Source organism: Gorilla gorilla, chromosome 14 (assembly GCF_029281585.2).
Source record: "Gorilla gorilla gorilla isolate KB3781 chromosome 14, NHGRI_mGorGor1-v2.1_pri, whole genome shotgun sequence".
NCBI classification, from domain to species: domain Eukaryota; kingdom Metazoa; phylum Chordata; class Mammalia; order Primates; family Hominidae; genus Gorilla; species Gorilla gorilla.
This window is the reverse complement of record NC_073238.2, coordinates 79,339,419-79,357,360: the sequence shown is the minus strand read 5'-3', so window position 1 is coordinate 79,357,360 and position 17,942 is coordinate 79,339,419. Positions and strand designations below refer to the sequence as shown.

The window sequence follows — 17,942 nt, the reverse complement described above, 5'->3', positions numbered from 1 at the left end:
TAGGAAAGAGGAAATAGTAATAGTCTTACTGCTAAAAACATTACCTAATATAGCAGCAATAAGAGTTTTAAAGAAAAAGTGGAAACACTTTTCCTTGTGAGAAGACTAAATAATATTTGGTGTGTAGCAAATTTGGGGTATTATCAGAGAGATCAAAGGTACCACTGATTTCTACTAAAAATATAAGTGCTTAGGTTAATCTAGCAATAAGCCATCAAGGGTCAAAAATTTACAGTTTAATGAGTTAAAGGGATTTCCAGGAGTTCCTTAGGGGCATATTTGGGGGAGGGGATGGGGGAGTACAGTAAGAAAGCTGGTTCTGAAGATATCTATAATTTTAAAAATCTATGTAAACATTAAAATATCTAAAATTGGAAAGTCTTCATATCTGTTAACAGTCCTTCATTAAATATACATCTTCTTAACATTTTTACTGAATTATTTTAATAGGTAATCCAAGCACAAAGCAATACATGAGAAGTCTTACTCCAAATTTTTTCTTTAGGCTTCCCAATGCTCCTTCCCAAATGAAGCTACTTCTACCAGTTTCTTATAAAACATTTCATACATACTCTATGCATATATACCTGTACTTAAATATTGGCCACAAATGACATATTAAATGCAATTCTGTGCACTTGGTTGTATTCATTTAATAATATATCCTAGAGATTATTCCCTATGCAAATATGTAAAACTGCTTTATTCTTTTTAAAACCTTCATAGTATTCAATGTATGAAAGTTTTTAGTTTGTATCCAGTTTTTCAATGTCAAACAATGCCAATGAAAATTAACATTTTCATTATACGAAAATTCCCTGCCTCAGCATTTGTTTGTAAGATAACTTCTATACATTTTAAATGGTACTTCAGAAGTTTATAGATCTGGAACATATCTTGCATCCTAAAACATAGAAGCCAAATGTCACAGGATCCGTAGGGTGACACTTTTCCAGCAGGAAACCTCTGTGACCAGTGGGGCCTTTGCTCGAGTTTTGCTCAGGCCCACTGGGCTCTTCCGGCCTGCTTGGCTCACACTACCAGACTGGATCCCACACCTGCCAAGGGCAAGTCAGGTGTAGAGAGGCAAGTGCTGTGTGAGTGAGTGAACGTGGTGTCCGGACACTCACTACATACAGCCAGCCATGCTGGCTGCTGTGGTGGGTTGGGCAGCTCCAGGTGCCAGCACGGGCACCAACTCTGTGCAAGGATCAGATGTACCACAAGTGGGTTCTGCTGCGGGTACCCACATTTGGACCAGGGAAACGTGGTGGCACCCAGAAGTTTGGAGACACCAGGAACCACAGAGCCCCAAAGACGGTGTCACAGCTCTGGCTCGGGGAGCCCCTAGGTCTGCACTCCCTGAAGGGCAACAGCTCTTCTCTCCTTGTCACCCACAATGTGGTGGAGGTGGGGGAGGGGGGTGTATTTCAGCCCTGTTTGTGTTACAGCTCTTTCAGTCATTTGACAGGTCCCAAGTTCTTGTCCCACATCCAGGAAAAATGAAATATGTGGACAACCGGAGGGTAGCAAGTCAGAGAGGAGCTTAACTCAGCAACAAAACAGCTCTCAGGAGACCCGAAGTGCATAGCTCCTTTCCTCAAGCAAGATATCCTGACCAATGTCCAGCTCTCAGCAGAGAGGAGACCTATAGAGGGTAGCTCCTTTCTGCAGGCAGTTTATCCCAATGAATGAGTGAGTCTGGCTGAGTCTGGGGTTTCTATGTGCTCAGAATGGAGGAAGTGCATGCTGAGGAAGTGCATGCTCAGAATGGAGGAAGTCCATGGGCAGCCACCAGCAGGCCTGGAAAAAGCACCATCTGATTGGCTGAAGGTCATCAATGAAGTTCTCATTCTGGGAGCAGACTTTGCTCAGAACTGGCAATGCAGAACCCAGGCTTCAGATGTCCCTGGCCTGAAGGTGGGGTTTCACTAGGGACCCACACCTTCCCACCTAAGAACCTGTCTGCCTTTAACATGCCACCCACAGAGCCCAGGCTATCTGCGCCAAGAGGTTCCTGGAGGCCCATGCCGAGCAACCCTCAGTGCCTCTGGCTCCCTTCCTGCTCTCATTGGTGCCCAAAGTCCAGAGAGGGCCAAGGTAGCAGGGACTGGTATGTTAGCACCACCCTGAGTGTATGCCCACCCAGCCAGGTTGTAACACCACCCAGAATTGTCCACAAATTTGCTTGGCCCTGGAGCAGGCATCAGGAGCCCAGAAAGGATAGGGAGTGGGAACAGGCACTTTCGAGCCTGCAGGGGCAGGGGTTCTCCTGGGCCTCCAAAAGTGCAGGGGTGCTGGGATATGGAGCCATGGCTGGGCAGCTGTGGTGGCACCCAAAAATCTGAACTCCTGCCTCACTAACTTGGTACGGGATGGGGATCTTGCCTATTTCAAGCTCCCACTGGCTTTGCAGAGCATGCAGCCCTGGCCCCACCTCCCCTGCTGCAGCTGGCATCCTTGCACCAGCTGTTCTAGATGGGCTGTTGCTGCCATCAAAAATAAGAATATGGCTGGGCACGGTGGCTCACGCCTGTAATCCCAGAACTTTGGGAGGCTGAGGCAGGTGGACTACCTGAGGTCAGGAGTTCAAGACCAGCCTGACCAACATGGCGAAACCCCATCTCTACTAAAAATACAAAAATTAGCCAGGTGTGGTGGTGGGTGATATGACATGTGCTATGTCCCAGCTACTTGGGAGGTTGAGGCAGGAGAATCACTTGAATCTAGGAGGTGGAGGTTGCAGTGAGCTGAGATTACACCACTGCATTCCAGCCTGGATGACAGAGTGAGACTCCGTCTCCAAAATAATAATAATAATAATAATAATAACAACAACAACAACAACAACATATGTTTGAGTACAACACCTTAAGTTTGAGTCTACATAAGTTTCTTTCATTATAAACTACTCTTAGACCTAAATACATAGTACAGGAGTAGTTAATAATGTGGACCCTGCAGTGATTTGGCAGTAAACTGGCTATCTTACTAAAAAATACAAACTAAAAAAAGGTTTTGACATAGTGCTTCTCAATTTTTGTGGTGTAAATATTCTCAACACGACCTCACGTCATATTTCCAACTACCAATGGTTTGACCATTGGCTTTCACATTTTCTAGACATTTAATAAATGGCTGTTGAGAATTTGAGCCAGGTCTAACACACCACCATGAGTCAGTTATCTGGATTCATATCTCAGCTATGCAGATAATTAGCTGAAATGCCCATGATTATTTAATTCTCCAAGCTCTAGAATCATAGTGCTCTTACCTGTAATATGAGATGTGTGCGGAACCTGCCTTATAGGACTACTCTAAGAATTACTTGATGTAATTTCTTACCGCTAGTTTACTCCTCAGCTCAGTATAATGAGTTAAATCCCAACCCCTTTATGAAACAATTCCCCAAAGGTCTTCAGATACCCTCTACCAGTTCTCATTAATGAATACATTTCCTTTGCTTAACATTTTGCTACCATTCTGCCTACACACATATTCTTGAAAAATGTGTCTATCTTAGTTGCCTTTGCATTAATATATCTATCTCCTAATGTGTTTAACTACTCTTTTTAATTATTTGTGTAGTTTTTTTTTTACTCATTCTCACCTTTCAATATTGATATATAGTAAGTTAAATCTTCAGACATTTCATCTGACTCTATATAGACATTATGAGTGATCTCATCTAAACCTATGGTTCCAGCTACACCATTAATGATTATGAGTCACGATTTTATAAAGTCTGGTAAATTTTTCTTAAAAAAAATTACCAATTTGGTAGATATTTTGCTGGGAACTAGGAATAGGAAAATAAAGTACTTTTTTTTTTTTTTTTGCAAATCCTTTCAATCTATTCAGAGACAATTGGGCAAAAAACAAAATTTGATGTGATATGACAAGTGCTATGTCTCAACTGTATTGAGTTGCTCCTCATTATGCGTATGTGAATAAGACGCTCTATCAGACTGCCTGTTTTCTAGACTCCTCCTGTGGCTCCTCCTACTCCACTATGTCCTGTCCTAAATTTAATCTTCTATTTGAAAATCTCTGGCTTCCTCAGACAATGTTAGGGTATCTATACCCTGTACTATTATTATATACCATGAAAACTTTAATAAATTAATTTTTTACTTTTATTTTTATTGTTTTTCAGTGACAGGGTCTGGCTCCATCACCCAGGCTGGAGTGCAGTGGCACAGTCAACTCACTGCAGCCTTAAACTCCTGGGCTCATGCAATCCTCCCACCTCATCCTCCTGAGTAGCTGGGACTACACACATGCACCATCACACCCGGCTACTTAAGAAAAGATAATATAGAGACAGGGTCTCACTATATTGTCCAGGATGATCTTGAACTCTTGGCCTCAAGTGATCCTCTCTCTTTGGCCTCCCAAAGTGGTAGGATTACAGACATGGGCCACCATGCCCTGCCTAATAAATTAATTTTATCGATTTATATCTGTTTTTATGCGTATCCCTACCTCTTCATTAAATAATGAGTATCTAAGGCTGGAACTTTATACTTATCTTTGTACATTTAGTGCCTAGCATAGTGTTAGCTAAAGGGGAAGTACTCAATAAATGCAATTCTAATTGAATTTAACTGAAAAGTTTGATTTGATGTTTTTAAAGGAATTCAAGCCCAGAAAGAGTGACTAAATTAAATAAACTTAAATATCCCTTCCAACTCTGAAATGCAGTAAAATGATTCTTTGATATCAGAATTATGGATTTGGAAACATTTCTAGTGAAGAAGTATTTCTGGTCTACTTAAAAAATAGAAGCCAAACACTTAGAAAAAGGGGTCAAAGAAGTGCAAGCTTATGTAGGAAATACATATTTTTGATGCCAATTAAAGCTATCTGTATTTGTGTATACATTTCAGTTATCTAACAGGTGAATAAGAGTGGCCTGGAATAGGGATTATCTACCCCTTCCAAAAAATACATTGAGAAAGTGCAACATTATTTTGTTTCAAGGGAGGGAAACAAAAAATTCGGATTAAAAATGATGCATTGGGAGATGATGGAATAGAATGTAGTAATCATCAGTTTAGGAGCTATAGCCATGGTTTACAAATTTTGGCTCTTAAGCAGAAATAAATTTAGCATCCTTATAATAATACCTAACACATGGTTGACCCACTGTAAACTAGCACATACTTGGATGTAAAGTGCCCAACATTACTCTAAATATAATAGACATTATCATTGTTAGTAAGTAAAATTAAATTTAGTTAACATATAAAGGATATTTGTTCTTTCCTCTTATATGCTTTTTATGTTTGTTATTGTTCTTGCTGTTATTATTCTTTGATTGCCAAAAAGGCAGTGAATATTTGTTTTGCAGGACCAAACAGTTGTACAGTGAACTAAAAATCAGGCTCTAACAAGAACACATTTTCCCAGTTTTCTGAGAAATATTTCATGTGAGTTAGCACCAAAATCATTGGTCATGTCAAGAAAGATTGCATCTATTGCTTGCCCTTGATTGATCAAGTTTAGATTAGTTTGATAGGACTTGTACTTTACAAAGCCATTGCTGGTATTAACTAATTCCAGGGATAAATTACCTCTTTAAAATAGACCAGACTAATTCGCCTGTTGACTGGCCAGGAGGCAAACTTGCTGGCAAAAGCGGGCAAGTATTACTCCCTCCAACCAAGAAAATTCCAAAAAGTGCCACTTATTCTTCAGGTCACTAAGCAAATGAACAATCACTCTCAGTTGTAGTCTTGCCCTTCAGAGTAACCTTTTCTCATCCAGGTACTGAGAAATTGATTTTATCACACATTTCATATTTATTTATTTTTTTTTAGTATAAGACTTAAAGGATCAGTAATTTCAATGGTTATATATTTTCTCTTTTCAAATTGTGGTCACAACATTTTCCTTGGACCAAACTATTTTAAATATTTACAAAAATATATTGAAACAAAGAATATGTTTTACATTGGTTATGTTTTGTGATTTCCTATATTATCAGTTTTAATTCATTTCTTCTTATTTTAGTTTTTTTGTCTATATAACTGTCATGAAATACTTTTTCATATTTTTGAAATTTGTGTTAAATTGTGTTATATTAACAATTCTCAGATTTAGTAAGTAGACAAAAAAAATGGTTACCTATGGAAAGAAAGATGTCAACCTTGTGCAGGGGAAACCTAACCTCCATAATTTCTTAGTTGGAACAGACTCCTGTTTTAAAAGACAGACTAATAAGAGAAAGACAAAAGTTTATCAACATGAACATTTTATATATACACAGGAGACACCAGAGAATGAATAGTTCTCAAAGAGATAACTTTGAATTGCAGCATACATGGCATCTTCAATAAAATGCAGAACATTTTTAGAGAAGTGACAAGACAGGAAAAGAGTTTGAGTCCCTTGAGGAAAGGCAAATAAATGGCAGATGGGAAGGTAGTTGGTAAATTTTTTAAATGTTCATTCCCATTACAAAAGAGGAAAGGGTAATAGGTCCCAAGGAAGTACAAAATCTAATAGGGAAAACAACCTTAAATGTTAAGGGTGGAGAATAATATTCCTTGACTCCGTGTTCTGCCTTCCAGATACACTGGGGCACCCAGAGTTGGAAACCAAATGTTCTGGGAAACCTTACTACCACAGCATTGTTCAACACAGTACACATTGCAGTTCTCACAGGTTGGAGTCTTATGCCTGTGTCTTTCCCAGGCTGGAGTTGCATACTGGTTGCTCTTCAGTGCTGGGGTCCCAGAAGTGGCCCCATGTCCACGGCTGCACTAGACATTGCCCTAGTGGATGCTGTCTACAGTGGTCCTGACCCTACAGCTCCACTAGGCAATGCTTTAATTGAGACTGTCTGTGATGGCTCCAACGCCAAGGTTCCACTAGGCATTGCACTGGTAGAAGCCCTCTACAGTGGCTCCATTTCTATAGCAGTTGTCTGCCTGGGCAGAGTTAGCACCACAGGGATACTATCAAGATTTATTGCCTGTGCCTCCTGGAGGGACAATCTAAGCTGGATATGGGCATGCTTGAACCACATCTGGATTGGCTGAGGAGTACTGCACCAGAATGCATGGGGCAGAAAATTGAAGAGGCCCTGGGTAATGAATCCTGAGGTCACACAGGTGCTCTGGGCCCCTCCCTTGAAATTGTTCTACATTCAGACCCTGACACTCTCTGAACTACCTTTGAGGTTATTGTTCTATTGACTTAATGAATAGCATCTGGCATCTTTCTATTCAAACTCATCTTCTCTTCAGGTGTTCCTTTGGTTACACCCTTGGTATTCTGTCCTAAACACACTTTCTCCTTTTTTACCACTAGGCCTGGCTGAAAATTTTCCAATTCATTAAGTTCTACTTCCCTTTTAATTAAAAATTCTGTTTTTTTTTTCTGTCTTGCATTTTATTATAAGGAGTCAAAAGAAGCCATGCCACACCTTTAACACTTTACTTAGTAAATTGTTTCCACCAAATATCCTAGTTCATCTCTCTTAAGTTCTGCTTTCTATAGAGTACTAAGACAGGGATAAGTCAGCCAAGATATTTGCCACTTTATAACAAGGGTGGCCTCTCCTCTAGTTTCCAATATCATGTTCTTCGTTTCCACGTGAGATCTCATAAGAATTGCCTTTCCTGAGCGGTAGCTTATGCCTGTAATCCCATCACTTTGGGAGGCTGAGACGGGGGAATCACCTGAAGTCAGGAGTTCCAGACAAGCCTGACCAACATGGAGAAACCCCGTCTCTACTAAAAATACAAAATTAGGTGAGCGTGGTGGTGCATGCCTGTAATCCCAGCTACTTGGGAGGCTGAGGCAGGAGAATTGCTTGAACCCAGGAGGCGGAGGATGCAGTGAGCCAAGATCGCACTACTGCACTCCAGCCTGGGCAACAAAAGTGAAACTCCATCTCAAAAAAAAAAAAATTGCCTTTCCTGTTTATATTTCTATCAACTTTCCATTTATGACCACATAGATAATCTCTAAGAAGATATAGTTTCTCTCTACAGTTCTCCTTTTCTGAGCCCTTACCAAAATTTCCCTAATGCTTCATTTACAGTAATATAGACCTTTTCTGGACTGCACTTCCAAATTCTTCCAACCTATACCCATTATCCAGTTCTAAAGCTGCTTCCACACCCCACTTCTTGGTACCAATTTCTGTCTTAGTTCCTGCTGCTATAGCAAAGTACCTTAGACTTTACTAAGAACAAATTATAAACAATAAAAATTTATTTCTTACAGTTGTGGAAACTGGGATGTCCAAGATCAAGGTCACAGCCGATTTAGAGTTTGCTGATCTCATTTATGGTGGTTTCTCCCTGTTTCCTCAAATGATAGAAGGACAAAAGCACAAAAAGAGACTAACAGATTCCCTCGAGTCCTTTTATAAAGGCATGAATCCCATTCGAAAGAGCAGACCCCTCATGACCTAATCACCCCTTAAAGGGCCTACCTTTTAATAATACTTCATTGGGTACTAAGTTTCAACTTGAATTTTGGAGGGGCATTTCAAACCATAGGAATTATCCAATGCATTATATATTTTTATATTGATGGTGTCCCTTTTCTCTCTCCACAACTTTAGAAAGTTTATGTGAAAATAGGCATTTTTGTTTATTTTATGTAATGTTTGCAATCCCACAGAAAATGCTTGTGCTATAACAATTACTCAATAAAACTACAGAAACCATCCACAGAATAGGTCTTCTTTGACCATCTGTTTATTACAATAATTAGTCAACATTCAGAATGGAAGGAAATATTTCTATTATGTTAAGCCATTTTAAGTGTTCCAGCTGCATAACCCAAACTTCCTTGTAACCAATTCATATTCTCAATAATGGCAAATACCTGATATATTTACAAAGCAATTAGCAACTGTCTATGAATCATAGACTGGTACTTCTAAACAATTCCCCTTCTACGGTGGACAGCACTGTACCAGCTTGAAGTTTGTACAGCTTGAAGTTTAGCCCATTAAAAGAGATTCAATTTTTTTTCATATTTCCAGAACACCCTCAAGTGGAGCTTCCATGCTCTAATAGTCTAATCCCAGCTGGTACTAGCATATTATGCAAAATGCATAAATCAAAGCCAATTGTTTCTTCTTCAGGCAAAAGATCATAACAAATTTCTCTGGGAATCCTATGTGTGTATTGAGGAAGACGTGTCACTGAATCAGAAGTAGGTGCATGGAAAGCACAAGCCACATGTTCACCCAATTTATTAGCAAAGTAAAAATTTGCTTGAATCTTTCCTTGCAAAGTCAACTTCCAAGTAACAGTAGAATCTTGCTACTACATCCACCTATATTTTTGGGTTTCTGTATCACACCCTACTCAATATGGCTAGCTCATGTTGCATGCTTACATGGTAACTTACTGTTAGAAATTCAGGATTGCTCAAGACCTAAAAAGTCCAGGAGTTTTTCATAAAGAAAATATGTATTTTCCAAAGAAGAAATAAATCTAGATCTTTTCTATTTATTTTCCTATTATGCTTATCACTCATCTGCCAAAAGCATTTCAAACATCTTTGGATCTAGTGTGTTATAAAATCCAAGTTAAAAGGCCCAAATGGAAAAGGACCAGCATTTGCATTTATATTTCTTCTTTGCAATAATTATCATCTAATAGGTTATATTATTTCATACCAATCATGTACACTACCTCTCTTCCAAACTTCATGCCTTCATAAAGACAGGCATTTCTATCTGTTTTCCTGCAACGTTTATATCCCAGCACACAGAACAATGGAATATAGCAAGTACTCTAAAAAGCAACTTGCCTTTGTCTTTACTTGGATACAGTAGCCCAACGGATTCAAATTAATATATCTCCAGAAATGTTTTAGAATAAGCCAGACCCCTAAATTTTCAGAAGAATAACATCACTTTCTTGCAAAAGAGGTTTCCATTAGCATAAGAAGGTCATGTATTGGTAGTCCATGATTGACATCTGGTTTCTTGAAATACGTGTCTTGAATAGACCAAAAGCTGAGACACTTTATGGTGAAAAGAGAAATGTATAGTGAGTGAGATGGACTGAATTTCTAATTGCATGGAGTCTATAGAAAAATAAAATGTTATCAAGTGATTATGTTCAGGGTTTTATTGCCATGTTAAGCGCAGTCTTGGGACCAAACATTGTTTTAGGTATTTGTGTCTGCATGTATCAGTGAATAAAATAGACCATATTCCTACATTTATGGAATATATTTTCTGTCCGAAAGAAAATATTGTTCTCTATGAAATGCATTACAATACCATTGGGAAACCTAAATAAATAAACTTTAGCTTGGATTTTAGAAATGACATTGGGATTATTCTAAAGAACCAGGTAGCTAAGGCAGCTCTGGCACCCTATTTAGAAAGCTGCCATAACTACTACTGACTACAGAGCTATGATTAGACAAACACAATTTAAGTAAGGCAATTATGATTAGAAGCCACCATGATCAGAAACTATCAGTACCAGGAAGCTGAGAGAAAAACACTGAAAACCTCCATGATGATAGGTACCTGAAGAAATAGCAAGAGTGGCCTACAAAATATTCTTCCCTTCCATTTGTCAAAATTGCAGGAGTACATCTATCTGGTGTCAGTTAAATCAAACCAAGAACAACAATATAAAGGATTCTGGGAAATACGGTTTTTAGATTTTGAATTTTGCTAAGGAAGAAGACATTTTAGAATATTGAAATGGATGGTGGCTAACAAGCCATATTTTCTACCCCAGTTTGTTTTCTCAACTATCTCCACACTTACTATGTGTCAGGTATCTTCAAATTATCATGAAAATGGAGGAGATTGAAACCTAGTAGGTTGAGGCAGGTATTTCTGCAAGAAGCATGAACAGTAGCAGTAATGAGTTGAGTATATACAATCAGATTTGTCAAACAAGTAAATTGATTTAAGATGATTATATACAGCTTTTTCACTGAGAAAGCAGAAAGGCACAAATATGTTAAGAGAGAAAACTAAAATAAACATTGTAGTTTTGGATAGAAATTTGAGATGTGAACTTATAGCTGCATGTTATATATATATATCTGTATACATACCTCCATGTATATGCATATATATATGTAGATATACATACATGCATGGAGGTGTGTATATATGTAAAATATATACAGCACATATATATTTATACATATGTGTATATATATTATTCATATACATATGTGTACATATGTATGTATAAAAACACATGCACGTGTATGTTGCATACATACCAGTTTATTAATACCATTTATCAATAACAGTTTATAAATAGCACTATATAATACCATTCTCCCTTAAAAGGAACCAAGTTTCCTTGGAGAAAAGACTGTTTGCAAGGCTGAGTAGAAAACTAGAAAATGACCTGGAACATGGTGTCTGTGTGTGTGTGTGTGTCTGTGTTCCACACACAAGACAGGAAGTAAGACTGTGAAAGTCCCTTCAAGGTAGTTTGTGTGTGACTTTGACATGTTTGCATTACAGGTTCCACACACATGACGGGAAGTAAGAATGTGCTCACATGTAATGCAAACATGTCAAAGTCACACACAAGCTACCTGTAAGAGACTTTCACTCTACAAATCTGGGAAAAATTCAGTATCAAAATAAATAATGATAATAAGGGATTTTTGCCAATAAATAAGATAGGCAGGTATGAAAAGAGACTGATAGAAAGAAATAAGTAAATATTAAAAGTTTGATGAAGAATGAGATAATTCCATAGTCTTAAACTACCTCCCCAGTGTTATTTGCCTGATGATGATGATTGTATCAGGTTTTGTAGGATAATGTTTTTATTTACAATAAATGCACACCCAAGTATTTTTAGACAATGAAGCATAATGTCAGCAACTTACACTCAACTAGCTCATGAATAAGAATATTATTTGTGATATTTTTGCAACTTTCTGTAAGTTTTAGATTATTTAAGCTTAAAAAATATTTAACAATAAATCTAATTAAGTAAACTAATGATTCCTTTGATAGATATTTATTGGCATGCAACCCTTTATTTCATAGTACTTTCAGTTTCATAAGTATTTATACTCACTAGTGACAATAAATTTAGATTTTATACCAAATATTCAAATCAACTCTAGTATTTTATTTAGATCAGGGTTAAATTATACATTTTTTACCTGATTATGTATACCAAAATATAAACAAACAAAAAAACCAACCTGTTAGTGTTATGCATACAGTTCTTTAAAACCACCTAAAATTTTTTTGTCTTTTTATTTGTATGTCTGATTAGCAGGTATTTTATTGAAATAATATTTTCTTCATACCTTTTCTATATCTTTATGAGCCATTTGAGTAACTTGTAACTCTATCTTCTTTCTTTATAAGGTTAAAACATATGTTCTTTTGTGTATAGAATAAAGTCATATTAGAAATGTTTATTTACAAGTTTGAATCACTTTCTGAGAATATTAAAATATCATTATGCAAATTGTCTACATTTAATCGGCATTTTTGAAACAGAATTTATATTCCAATTTTCTGAGAAGGAAAATACAAGCAACAAAATCATGCATCTTGTATATTTTCTAATGTCTTCCTTTCCTTTATTAAACCTTCTTATCTGTTGCTTTATATGTTGCATTATTTAAAGACTGTTTGACATATTTACTACTTGTGGAGAGCTAATTCAAGAACAAAATTGCTTTTAACATGCTGTGATAGATTTTCAAAAAAAAATCAAGTTCAATTATTTATAGACTAATTTTCTGTTTGCTGTCTACTGAATGGCAAAGTGAAAAGTTCACAAATCCAGTTAGATGACACTTGCCTCCTCATATTCTAGGGCACTGACATTTCTTGGTGGACTGACAGTAAATCTTAAGTCCCCAGGCTGCTCGTTAACTTTTAGAAGTTGATATAGTAACTTATAAGTTTGATCTCTTTTGGATGACCATGAATTCTGCTTATAGATACTATAAAAAAGTACTTGGGACAGTAACAAATGGTGCCTCAAAGACTAAATTTAACTGTGGTATACTTGGACCATAATCACTACTGATACTTTCTATGAACTTACACAATGATGCTTTAGAGGCTTTAGGGACAACTCTATTTTTCACATCAGTAAATGGTATTTTCATTTCAGACTATGTCATTATCAGACCTATGGGCAGCCATCAATCACCTTGTGATTTCTGAGTCATATATCACTGTTATTAGGGTCCTGCTAGCGTTTAGTTAAAAAAGAAAAAAAATGAAAAGGTGATAGCATTACTCTTAGAGAGAGAAAGTGCACTAAAGAAACCATCACTCAAAATAAATAAATAAATAATGCATTTTAAGAAGAAAGTATAGTCATAGCAAATACATTTTAAATGGCATAGTAGATTTATAAAAGATTTCAGATGTATAAACAGGTTTCTCATAGTGACTAATTGTTAGTAATGAATAAATTGCATGTAGCAGAGTCTTTACAGAAGTATAAGTAAGAAAATGTTACATCATTTATTGATCCAGGAAATAAAATAATTTAGAAAAAATGTATTCAGTGTTTCAGAATATACATACTTATGTTGAGTGCTTATAGCATATAAACCTTGGAAATTATTTCTCTGGTCATATATTTTATATTTAATCGCCTACAAATTGTCCATTATTGCCTCCTCAGTGATTCTATTTAAAAGTTAAGATAATAGCAAGTCTTCATCCATTTTATGTTGCTTTAACAAAATACTATAGACTGGGTAACTTATAAAGAAAATAAATTTATTTCTTATACTTCTGGGGCCTGGGAAGTCTAATATCAAGGGCCAGCATATGGTGAGGGACTTCTTGTGGCATCATTCCAAGATAGAAAGCATGGGAGCATAAAAGAGCAACAGGAAGACCAAAATCACTTTTAAAATAACTCACTCTTGGGATTACAAACCTACTCCCATGATAATGACATTAATTTATTCATGGGGGTGGAGCCCTCATGGCCTAGTCGCCCCTTAACAGTCCCACCTCTCAATACCATCTCAATGGCAATTCAATGTCAGCATGAGTTTTGAAGGGGACATTCAAACCATAGCATTTTACTCTTGGCCCTTTAAAACTCATGTAATTTCCATATACTAAAATCATTCAATCCATGTCAATAGCCTTGAATGTATTAAATCATTCTAGCACCAACTCAAAAGTCTAAAATCCAGAGTCTCATTTAAATCAGGTATGGATGAGACTGAAGGAATAATTTATTTGAGGCAAACTGCTCTCCAGGTGCAAGTGTGTGAAATTATCAAGTTGTGTGCTTCCAATATACAATGGTGGGACAGCATAGAATAGACATTATCATTCCAAAAGGAAGAGATAGCAAAAAGAAAGGGGTAATTGGTTCCAAGTAAGTCTAAAACTCAAAAGGTAAAACAACTGCAAGTCTTAAAGCTCCAGAATAATATCCTTTTACTTCATCCTGGGCACACTAAGGTGAGAGTTTGGCCCCCAAGGCCTCAGGCAGTTCCACCTTCATGGCTTTAGTGGACTCAATATACTCTTCAGCTCTCTCAAGTTGGAGTCGGGCCTGCAGATTTCCCAGGCTGGTGCTGCACGATGGTAGCTTAACAGTTCTTGGGTATCATTCTGAGAGTGTTCTTACTCCCACCGCTCCACTAGGCATTGCCCTATCTGGAGTTCTTTTCAGTGGTTCTGTCTTTAAGTCTCTGCCTGAGCTCCCAAGCTATCCACAACTTCCTTTGAAATGTAGGTAAAGGAAGCCATGTCCCAGAGCTCTTGCATCCTGTTTGCCTGAAGAATTGGCGCCATGTGGAGTCTGTGAAGGTTTATGGCTTGCATCTTGTGGAATGGCATGTGAAACTAAGTTACAACTGGACCCACTTGAGCTATGGTTGGAGCTGCCAAGATGTATTGTACCAGTGTGGGAAGCAAATACCCAGGGTGGCCCTAAGCAGTGAGCCCATGGAGAGTGCCCTGAGCCCATCCCTCAAAACCATTTGGCTTTTCTAGATCTCTGGGCCTGTGATGGGGAAAAGAGGGGATCCTTGAAGATATCGGAAATGCCTTTTTTTATTTCTGTCATTCTCCCGTTGTGTTGGTTATCTCTTCTGTACATACTAATCTCTTCAGCTAATTGTCCTTTGGTCATATACTTGGTTTGTTTACCTGAAAATGCTTTTTTATTCTTTATATGGCCATGCTAAAAATTTTTGAAATCTTTATGTTTGTTTTGTAATTAGAAATTGCATCTTTAAGTCACTTCTTAGCTCCTGCATTTTACTATATGTAGTTAAAAGCAGCTCCACAGCTGCTTTGATATTTTGCTTGGAAATTTTTACCACCAGCTATCCTCATTCATCACTTTAAAATTCCACCATCCATAAAGCCCTAGAGCATGCACACGATTTAACCACATTCTTTGCCACTACATAACAAGGATGATCTTTACCTCAGTTTCCAATAAGATATTTCATTTTTACTCTGAGACCTCACCAAAGTGACCTTTATTGTCCATATTTCTGCCAACATTTTGGTCACAACATTTAAATAATCTGTAAGAATTTCCAGACTTTCCCTACAGCTAGGCTCTTCTAAGCCCTCACCAAAATTGCCCTTATTACTCAGTGTTCAGAGTGTTAGGGTTTTTCTAGCTTACTCTGCCAAATTCTTCCATCCCCTATTCATTAGCCAGTTCCAAAGCCAATTTCACATTTTCAAGTATCTCTTATAGCAACAGTCCCATTTCTTGGTCCCAATTTTCTGTCTTAGTCCACTTTGTGTTGCAATAATAGAATACACAGAGTGGGTAATTTATAAAGAAAATAAATTTATTTCTCATGCTTCTGGAGGCTGGAAAGTCCAAAATTAAGGTGTGTCAGTACCTGGTGATGGTCTTCTTGCTGCATCATCTAATGGTGGAAGGCAGAAAGCCAAGAAAGCCTAAGAAAGCAACAAGAGAGAACTAAACTTGCTTTTTATAGCAACTCATTCTTGTGATAAAAACACACTTCCATGATGACAACATTTAATCCACTCATGAAGAGAGTACCTTCATGGCCTAATCACCTCTTAATTATTCCACCTTTAATACTATCACAATGACAATTACATTTCAACTGAGTTTTGAAGGGGACACTTCAATCATAGCAAAGCAGCAGTAATAAAATTTCACCCATTCATTCTCACTCAGTAAAATTTTTTGAAGGAGAAAATGAGAAATGCATATTTTACTATTGTCTTTCATGTTGAAGTAATCAATAAAAATTTTCTGAAGTACTTCAATACCTAAATATCTGTAGGTTCTTTAGTTTATCTCTACTGGCAATTAATCTTAGGTTTAACCCCAAATCTAAAATCCCACCTAAAATTATGCATTTTCATGAACCTCAAAAATACTGAATACTAGATTGCTGGATAAGCAGTCTGAAAATCCTATTCAATAACTTTTTAATCTGAATATTGAAAGCAAATTGCTAATTATTATAACTCCAACACTCATTGTTTAAACTTTTAGAACATAAACCAAGTAATCTGTAGAATATCTTTAAAGGACTCCTGGCTTACAAATTCATCTCTGTATCTTGTCATGCATTTAGTACTTCTGACATATTTACTAGTCATTTTCCTAAATTTGCCAGTTTTCATGATACTTTTGCTTTGCAAATGCCATTTCTACTCTGGGAAGCTTCTTTACTTCCTGCTCTGTCTAATCAAATTTACTTGTCCTTAAAATCTCAGTTTAAACGGCATTTTTCTATAAAAACTTTCTACATAGTTGTTCTCAATCTCCCAACCCTAATGGAGGTACTCATTTATTCTTCTGAGTTTGGTAAGCTCTTTTTTGGTAAAGTGACACTTATCAATCTAAGATTTTCTCTTTTTTCTCTTATTATCTTCCTTACCATATTCATCAGCAACACTACTGCCTTATAGTTCTTATATCTATTCATCATGCACTGAGCCAAGAGCAAGATGAAAACACATAAAGCTCTATTTTTTTGCAGTCTTCTCTGAATCTTCCCTTCATCTTTTTTTATGAAATGAACTTTATTTTTAGGATAGTTTTATCCTTACATAAAAATAAACAGAAAGTATAGAGTTCCCACGTATGCCCTGTCTCTCCACATACAGGTTGATCTATTATTTGCATCTTCTGTTAGTGTGGTATACTTGATATAATTGATGAACCAATATTGATATATTATTATTAACTAAAGTTAATAAAGTTCATCGTTTAGGGCTCATTGTTTGTGTTATACATTCTATGGGTTTTGACAAATATGTAATGACTTCTCAATTATCACGGTGTCATACAAAAACATTTACTGCCCTACACATCTCCTGTACTCCTTCTTTTTTGTCTCTACTCAAACTCCCATACCCTCATCAACCACTGATCTTTTCTCTGTCTCTATGGTTTTAACTTTTTCAAAGTGTCATATATTTGGAATCATACAGTATGTGTTTGTTTATTCATTCATCTCTTGCACTATATCTTGGTCATTTCCATGTTTTGGCAATTATAAATAGAGCTGGTATAAATATTTTTGTGCATATATAAGTTTTCAACTCATTTGGGTAAATATCAAGGAATGCAATGGCTGGATTGTATGGCAAGAGTATGTTTACTTTTGTAAATAACTAAGAAATCATCTTCCACAGTGGCTGTACCATTTTTCACTTCCACCAGCGACGAAAGACAGTTCCTGTTACTCCACATCCCAGTCAGCATTTAGCATTGTCATTATTGAAAATTTTGGCCATTCTAACAGATATGTAGTGATATCTTACTGTTGCTTTAATTTGCAAATCTCTAATGACCTGACATATGATGTTGATCTTCTTATATGCTTATTTTCCATCTGTAGATCTTCTTTGATGAAGTATCAGTGCAGATTTATTGCAAATTTTTAGCTATTTTTTATTGAGTTTCATGAGTTCTTTATATATTTTAGATACCAGTCCTTTATCACATCTATTTTGC

The 17,942-nt window shown here is 36.8% G+C and overlaps 1 long non-coding RNA gene across 1 annotated transcript in view; it reads right to left on the bottom strand.

Moving 5' to 3' along the window:
- LOC129526316 (uncharacterized) overlaps positions 1-17,942 on the bottom strand; it is a 78,690-nt gene that overhangs the window by 56,021 nt on the left and 4,727 nt on the right. The window contains exon 3 of the long non-coding RNA XR_008670977.2: positions 15,841-15,898. This is a non-coding gene — a long non-coding RNA (uncharacterized lncRNA). The remainder of the gene's footprint in view (positions 1-15,840; positions 15,899-17,942) is intronic.